At 31.7% G+C, this 9,705-nt stretch overlaps 1 pseudogene; it reads right to left on the bottom strand.

Annotated features, from left to right (window-relative positions):
- Positions 1–3,019: 3,019 nt before the first annotated feature.
- On the bottom strand, positions 3,020–4,148 carry LOC138894925 (uncharacterized; annotated as a pseudogene).
- Positions 4,149–9,705: the final 5,557 nt, after the last annotated feature.

The following is a 9,705-nucleotide window of genomic DNA, read 5'->3' on the forward strand; positions in this document are numbered from 1 at the left end:
CATGGAATGTTTGTTAAATATCTAATCTTACATTATGGTGTTAAGATTTTTTGGGAATTAATCTACTTCATTTTGAGGTTTTATAGTCTTTCTCTAATCAAGGAATTGTGGACTAGTGCAGTTCATCTACATAGCATTTCAAACCTTATAGAAGATATAAAGCATCTAAAGCTAAATAGTTTTTGATCAATTATAATAGGGGAAAGAAGGAATCAAATGATATTTTGTACAACAACAACAGATTCAGTGTAATCCCATAAATAGAATTCGTAAAGGATAATGTGTACGCAGACCTTATCCATACCTTATGAAGGTAGAAGGACCGTTTTCAATAGATCATCGATTCAGAAAAAACATAATCACAATATAGTTAGAAAAAAATACAAATGATATTTTGTCCACTATGAAATATCAATAGCGTTGGTATATAGGGACAAAGACACGAGCATTCACTTTGACCTATCTAGTTCGAGAAGCAAAATACTAATTAATTATGAGTAGTTTTCTAGACTACTATATCAAAATCCTTACTTACCGTATTCATGTTTTCACGAATTTCATCAATATAAACTAAGTATCAATATAATGTACCCAAAAAAAAATGACTACTTGTAAATTAACGTGCCAGAAAAAAGTAACATACAATATTTGTTTAATTATAACGGATTTTAAAAAATGACCAATCTCACCGCCCGATTGTTACAAACAATGTATACGGAGTCTTTTTCATCACCAGAATCAGTAGATTTACTTATATACATTAATAGTTTCGATTTTTTGACATTAATCATGCAATTTAACACATTGTAATACCTCACCATAAGTGTGCTAAAAGGTAAAGTCGTGCTTTTTTTTTTTCCCAAGGAAAACTTATACTAGTAATATGTTTGGCCAAATTTCTGAGAAGTCAAATAAGCTTAATTTCTTTAATAATATTTATTTTAGAGAATTATGGTATTTGACCATGTTTTTAGGAAAATAGTAGTGATTTTGAATAATAGCAGAAATTTATTTTCAGAAGTTAAATAAAAAATAATTCTTATCCTAAAACACTTTTGGAATTTGACTAAGCACAAATAGCTGCTTTAATATTGAATTTTTTTTTTATTGATTAATAAAATACAAACTGCTACTCTTCAAAAAGCACATATGTTAAAAATTATTTTTCAAACTATAAATTTTAGAAGCTTATTAAAACAAGCTACTCCCTCGGTCCCAATTTATATGGTGGAGCTCGAATTTTGAGAGTTAAACTTCTTAATTTTAACCGTGAATTCGAACGTAGGATCTTTAAGTTTATTCAAATAAAAATTTATATATGTGAAAACTACGTAAAAAGTACTATAAATCATAGTATATAACAATTTAAAATATTTAAAAGAAATAAAAAAAATTACGATAAAAAAATAGTTTGACTCTCAAAATTTGAATTCTGCAATGTAGGTGTGAACCGAGGGAGCATAAGAAAGAGGTCAAAAAACAAATGGAGTATGAAACAAAAAACCAGTGAAATCAGAAGATAGAAATGCCACTTCCTACAGACTTGCACTATCTTCCAATATCCATGGGATTTTGTCGGCTTAGGTCTTGTGCGAGTGACAAGTTTCTAACAGCTCACTTTTTCCCTCGTCTTCTGATGAATAGCGAACTGCTAATTTTTCCTTGGAATACAATACTAGTATAAACTTTTTAACTTACGTAACAAATTAATTAATATATAATGATGTTATCAGATTTGTTTTTGCTGTATTAATATATTTTAAGTTACTGTGGGTGGGTAACATGTCTTTATTTTGAAATTACTAATCTCACTTTTAAATAAAGGTTATTGATTATCACCTTTTATTTAATCTAATAATTTAATGTTTCTACACTATAGATATAAAAATAAACTCATAAATTAATGTCTTTACAATCTTTTTGGACAATCATTCTCCAATTTTTACTTTCCGTGGAAGCAACCACTAATACTTACATTTCTTTAGACTATCTAGACCACACCTCTTAGGGTGTGGCTCTTTCTCCGACCCTGCGTGAACGCGAGATGCCTTGTGCATCGGGTTGTCAATTCACTAGTATTTTATTACCTTCGGCATCTCCAATGACCCGCCCAAAAGTTATTTGGGTTAAGATGAGTTGTGTTAAGATGGACTAAAATTCGGGTCATAGCCCAACCCGCCAAACTCTTTCTAAGCTTTACTTAATTTGTGTTGTCTTCTTATGAGTTGTATTAAGACTTATTTTCTTTTGTTATGGTTATATATAACATATCAAACAAAAAAATTATTTCTAAGATATTTTGGCAAAGTTACTTATGGATCAATTTGGGCTAAAAATTGGCCTAACTTTTAAATGGGTTGAGATATGTTGGGTCAAAATGGGCTAAATCAATAAATGAGCAGGTCAATAACCAGTCCAACCTTGAGCGGGTTGGGCGGGTCATTTGGGCTTGAGCCAAATTTGACAATCCTAATTTGGTGTAATATTTAGTGTAAGGTTGGAGATGGTCTTAGGGCATCTCCAACCCTTGCACTATTTTTTTACATCAAAATGGTGTAAACACTAAAATGGTACAAATTAACTCCAACCCTTTACACTATTTTTTACACCAAAAAAGAATATCTCTTTTATATTCTTCTCTCTCTTCTATATAATATTTTTTTTTTTTTATAAAACAAATCCTTTCTTTTTTCTTTTTCACATATTCATCCCATATAATTCATATTCATTTCTTATATAACCATTTAATTTAAAATTATTTTATACCACAAATTTTTAAATAATATAAATTACAAGCAAATATTATACATTATACATATTAATGGATAGTTCAAATAAAAATAAAATCATTGATAAGATATAATTAAATAAATATTACATTGTGCTAAAATTTAGTTTAATTTTTACATAATATTCAACTTTTAGGATTAGTAAGTTGCTCCCATAAATGCTCTATTAATGTATTACGAAGTGCAAAATGAGCATCTTTGTCCTTAATTTTTTTATGTCAAGCTAAAAATTATTCAAGTTGGTAATTTTCATCTACTACCATTTCTACTGTTGGAGTTGGACCTTCCCAAGCATTTTGAATTAGTGCATTAAGATTACGTTCATACTCAATTATCAGGTTGAGCAGTATAATACATATAGTTAATATATCACATAGCACTTTTTTCAGACTTCTTTTCTCAAAAAACGTGACGGCCCTGCAATAATTGTAAAACGAGATTGTAAAACTCCGAGGGCACGTTCAACATGTTTACGACATGATTCTTGCTTCATTTCATTGTGAAATATCTCTTCTTTTGAGAACGTGGCTCGTAAATAGTTTGCACAATAGTCGACCATTTTGGATATATACTGTCAGCTAAATAATAATCCAAATCATATTCTTTTCCTTGAATAACATAATGGGCGGGAGGAGAAATTCCTTTAGCAAAATTAGAAAATAAATGTGATGAGTCTAAAATATTAATGTTATTATTGGTGCCGAACATACCAAAATATGCATGCCATATCCAAAGGTCATAATCAGGTACAACTTCAAGAATAATTATTGAGGATCCACTACGACATGTATATTGTCCAATCCATGATGTTGGATAATTTTTTCATCTCTAATACATGCAATCTAGATTACCTACCATTTCTAAAAAATCACGCTGCTCACCGATGTGAAGAATCCTTGCAATATCGTTAGCTGTTGGTGATCTCAAATACTACTCGTCAAAAACCTCTACGATAGCTCGGCAAAATCTCTTCATGCTTTCAATTGCAGCTGGCTCTCTAATTTTCACATATTTGCCAGGGCATCCGCTGGCAAACCGTATGCCAACATTCTAAATACGTTGTAATTTTTTATAAAGTAGATAATCCAAATCTACCCAGCGCATCAGCGCTTTGTTCGAAGTACGTATCATGAGCTTTAATTGCAATAACAATACAAAGGAACAAATCTCGGAACATCCGATATCGACTACGAAACATACCATCATTAAAACGCGGATTATCTGAAAAATAATCGAGAAATAAATTATTATCAGAGTTTCACGATCTCGATTGATTACCAAATGATCTAGAACGGAGCCAACTCTGAAAATTTCATTATTTTGATATTCTTGCAAATGCTGCAACATATTGTTGTTCATGCGAATATTTTGCAAGATTACTTAATTTTTTTCTGCAATAGTATTATCTAAATCTAAAGATGATGATGATGAAGAGGAATTTTCATCATTATTATTAGATGAATCTCCAGTATAGAAATTCATTTTCAGAAGACAAATAAGAATAATTGATTTGATTTTGAAAAGAATTGGAAATCCTGAGTTATTTTCCTAAATGATGTTCATTTTTATAGATTGAAGAATGTGTAGAGATATTTTATCTAAAGATAAATTTGAGATAAGGATGAAATCCATTCGTACAGTTGATTATGATGAAATCCATCCGACAGTTGAGATAAAGATAAAATCTATCCTATTATTTATCAAGTCAATAATTATGTCTATTTTATCTCTACATATTGAAGAATGTGTAGAGATATTTTCCCTAAAGATAAATTTGAGATAAGGATGAAATCCATCCGACGGTTGAGATTAGGATGAAATCCATCTGACGGTTGAGATCAAGATAAAATCAATCCTATTATTATTCCATCAATAATTGTGTCTATTTTATCTCTACACATTGAAGAATGTGTAAAGATATTTTATCTAAAGATAAATTCGAGATAAGGATGAAATCCAGCCGACGGTTGAGATCAAGATAAAATCTATCCTAATATTATCCGGTCAATAATTGTGTCTATTTTATGTCTGCACATTGAAGAATATATAGAAATATTTTACCTAAAGATAAATTTGAGATAAGGATGAAATCCATCCAACGGTTTAGATTAGGATAAAATTCATCTGACGATTGAGATCAAGATAAAATCTATCCTATTATTATTTCATCAATAATTGTGTCCATTTTATCTTTACACATTGAAGAATGTGTAGAGATATTTTACCTAAAGATAAATTTGAGATAAGGATGAAATCCAGCCGACGGTTGAGATTAGGATGAAATTCATCCGACGGTTAAGATCAAGATAAAATCTATCCTAATATTATCCGGTCAATAATTATGTTTATTTTATCTCTACACATTGAAGAATGTGTAGAGATATTCTACCTAAAGATAAATTTGAGATAAGGATGAAATCCCGCCGAAGGTTGAGTTTAAGATGAAATCCATCCAACGGTTGAGATCAAGATGAAATCTAAGTATGTATTAACTCAATTTTTGGCTCTAGTTATATCTATATATTAAAGTGCAAACATACCCATCCATATGAAGTTGGCATTTGTTTTTCTTTAACCATATAATGCACTTTTCCTCTAATCGCTTGCAAAAAATGTCCACTCGATCTACATGATACTTTATCAATGAAGATCTGCTATTATGCCAATTTTATTTATATGTTTCTCAAGATCCAATAACGGGTGTACATCAATCTAGAGATCATTTTTGAAATCGAGTGGAAGAAGCATATAATAATACAAAAGATGAGTGTTGGGAGTACCGTAGCAAAAAATCGGTGCAATCTCGAATTCAAGTTATTGAGAAGGATATAAGAAAATTAAATAGCCATGTACGTCAAGTTAAAAATTTACATCCTAGTGGTACTTCAGATAAAGATATTGCGGGTATTTATTTTGTAATTACTTATACTTTATTTGTATATATTTACTTACAGTTTTCCTTCAATTGTTTTTAAAATATTACAGATTAAATAAGCAAAAATTTTACTTATGCAAGATTTGAACTACAAAAAAGGTTTTACATTTGATCATGTGTGGGATATGTTGAAGGATTTTGAGAAGTTTAAAGATGTCGATGCTTGAAGAAAAAAGTTCGAGAGTAAGGCTCTTCTTATATATCATCGGAGTCTGAGACTCCTACTCCTGATTTACCTCTAGTATCATCTCCTAACTTATCATCATTTTCACTAAATTTGAATGAGGATCTTGCAAGTGATTCCATATCATCAGAACGACCTATTTGGGTGAAGAAAATAAAATTGAAGAGAAAAATCGATGAAGGTTTTTCATCGGCTATGAAATGGTCAAATTAGAAAACAATCGGCTTGTTGAGTTGTTGGCAAAGTCAAGTGCAGGCAGACAACGAGATATGGAGATAAAAGATAGAGCTTTGAAATTAAAAGAATTTAAGGAAGAAAATAAAATTTACTGTCGAATTTAGATTTTATTGATGATCCAAATATTCGTGAATTTTATTCAACAAGAACAAAAACGAATAATGGATAAAAGAAGTCAACAATTTCAGTAGTACAGCCACAACAATTTTCTGTCCCATACACTCAATATTTTAATAATATTGGTAGACCTGGAAGTGACCTACCAGAGTACTAATTTATTGTTGTATTTTTTTCATCCCATTATGTTATTTAATGTATTTTCGAATTTAATCTATGCCAATCGCTACTATATTAAACATTTATTTTTATGTTATTTAATGAATATTGTGTTATTTATTAACAACATATTATATTTTAGATTTGCACTTTTTATTTTTTGATGGTTAAATATTTTTATACAATTATAACTTATAGTAAACTTAACGTACAATTTTATATAAAAATAATATATATGAAAATTAATTTATAAAAATTATACACCAAAATTAAGATGTAAAATTTATATTATAAAGATATTACATAAAAAGTATAAGTAATTATAAAATTTATAATATGTTAAATTAAAAGTATTATATAATAAAAGATAATAATAAAATATTGATGAATATTAATGGTGTTGATGAATAGTGTTACGCCAAATTTGGTATAACATTATTCACATACCAAAATGATGTTGGGTTGGAGCACCAAAACACCAAATCTTGGGCCAAAATAGCATTTGATGGTGTTGGGTTGGAGATGAGATATGTGATGGAGCAATTAAAAGTTGTCAGCAATGATCTTCGTTCGCCTTTTCCGTCTTACTATTCAAATCTTTCTTTTTTCATTTTAAAAATCTTTACTGACTTGAGCTACTGAAGAAAGAAACCAGATTCTCAGAATTCAGAAGTCTCTGAAGGGTACAATCAACAATCCTTTTGATCAACAGTGACAGTAAAAAGACGACTCTTTTGAGCTTATATCTGTCAATTGGGCCGCTCAGACCCCGCCAAGTCTGACCCATTAAGAGCTCTGACAGACCCGGCCCATTAGGGAGTATAATTATTTTATTTTCAATAGTTAGTTGCTTGGTAATTTTGTCTATTTTCCTTAGTTGATATTTAGTACAAATTTGCACCTCAATTTTAAAGGATATGATCCCCTGTAACCACTTATATTTCGATAAAGAAAATGATTCCACAAAGATTTCTGATGTTTTATTATCGATCCTTGCAAAAATAATCATATAACTAAAGAATATTTGCAATTAATCATATACTAATCTCGTTTCAATATTATTATTAAACAACAATAAATCCAGTGAAGTCTCACAAATGGGGTCTGGGGAGGACAAGATATACGCAGTCTTACCCCTACCCTGGAAGGACAGAGAGGTTGTTTCCGATCAGAGGCGCACCTAGGATTTAAAAGTGGCAGGAGCATTACTATCGAATAAAAATTTGAGCAAATGTTGGAGTCGGAATCGAACCCAAGCAGCACACTCCAGACAACACACTAAGAGTCAAGTCGTGTTCCCCTGTGTTGACCAATGCAACTGCCTAATATTTGAATTTTAGGGTGTCAATCAAAATATATGTATTACTTAAGAAAAATCTATAATTATCTCTAATTATAAAAATAATTTAACTTTAAACTCTTCATTTTACTCATTTTACCCTTAATGAGAAGCTTTTATAACTACAGAAATGTTATGACCCCATAAAACTTTTACTCCTCAAGCTTTTAAGACCACGAGTTTTAAAAGTTTTCTTTTTCTCCTTAAATTCCGTACCGAGTCAAGCTACATCATATAAATTGAAACGGAAGGAGTAGTAACAACAACATTCAATTTTATTATTAAGTCATAGTTAATTGATAGTATAATTTTGATGTAAACATCAGACGTGGCAAGTGTTTCCCCTTTCCGCCGGTGTTGCAAGCTGTGCCAAAGTCCAATTGTGAAGCTATTTTATCCTTAATCAAATACGAAAAGCAAAAAGATATAACTATGAACTATAAAAAAGTTCAGAGGCCAAATTGAAAGTAGGATTTTTCAATGTTGAGCGGTGGGCAGACAACTTAACAAGAAAACAATGGTCCCAACACTTTCTATAAATCACTTTCCAACCATGCGATTACTGAGGAATGCACGGTCTCTGACCATTAGCCCCCACTAACAATGAAGAAACGAATCATCTTACATTGCCATCTGGCTTGGGAAAACAATGCCCTACTATATAGGTCTTTGTCGCCTATATATGTCTGTTGCTCTTGTACTTCGAAATCAATGTCTTTGCCTTTGCCTTCGCTGCGGACAAAAGAAAGGCAGAATAGCCAGTACTTCCTGTTCTACTTTATGTGACATAATATAAATCGGTACATAATTTAAGAAAAAAATAAAAATCTTTAAAAAATTGTGATTTCGAGCATAACAGTATTTGTGTTACTAAAACAATTTCTCATGAAGGGTAAGTATGTAGCATTTTTGACGAACTAATATAAAAATGCCCAGTATTATATAAATTAAAATAAAGGGAGTAACTACTAGTTCGTTTCATTTTAGATGATACTTTCCATTTGATATGTGTTAAAAATAATGATAATTTTTTATATGGGACTGAGTGTTGGCCAGTCAAGAACTCCCACGTCAAAAAGATGAAGGTAGCAGAGATGAGGATGTTGAGATGGATGTGCGGGTGTAACGACCCGACTGGTCGTTTTGAGAGTAATAGCCCAGATCCCCTATTAACTGCTTCCCCCGTATCTTTTTCTGCTTATGTGACTTGCCGAGAGATTTTGCTTTTGGTTTCGGAGTGTTCTGGGACACTTAGTCCCTAAACGGAAGCTTAAGTCTTAGGATTTTGACCGTAGTCGGAACTATGTGAAGACGACTCCGGAATGGAGTTCCGTCAGCTCCGTTGAGTGATTTTGGACTTAGGGGCGTGTCCAAATTATATTTTGGAGGTCTGTAGCTGATTTAGGCTTGAAATGGCGAAAGTCGAATTTTTAAAAATTTTGACCGGTAGCGGACTTTTTGATATCGGGGTCGGATCCAATTCCGAAAGTTGGGGTAGGTCCGTAATGTTGAATATGACTTATGTGCAAAATTTGAGGTCAATCGGACGTGATTTGATAGGTTTTGACATCTGTTGTGAAAATTTGAAGTTTCAAGTTTTTTTAAGTTTGAATTGGAGGGTGATTCGTGATTTTAGTGTTGTTTGATGCAATTTGAAGGCTCGACTAAGTTCGTATGGTGTTTTAGGACTTGTTGGTATGTTTGGTTGAAGTCCCGGGGGTCTCGAGTGGATTCCGGGTGGTTAACGGACTAGTTTTTGGACTTGAAAGATTGCAGAATTTGTTGGTGTTTCAGTTGCTGGTTTTCTCTTATGCGACCGCATAAGAGGAGATGCGATCGCGTAAGCTTGTTTGGGGCTAGTGGCATTTTACCCTATGCGTTCGCGAGTTAGGGGACGCGATCACGTAAGTTGGTCAGGTTGTGCATCGCGAACACATAGGCTAGG

Source organism: Nicotiana tomentosiformis, chromosome 6 (genome assembly GCF_000390325.3).
Source record: "Nicotiana tomentosiformis chromosome 6, ASM39032v3, whole genome shotgun sequence".
Lineage (NCBI taxonomy): Eukaryota > Viridiplantae > Streptophyta > Magnoliopsida > Solanales > Solanaceae > Nicotiana > Nicotiana tomentosiformis.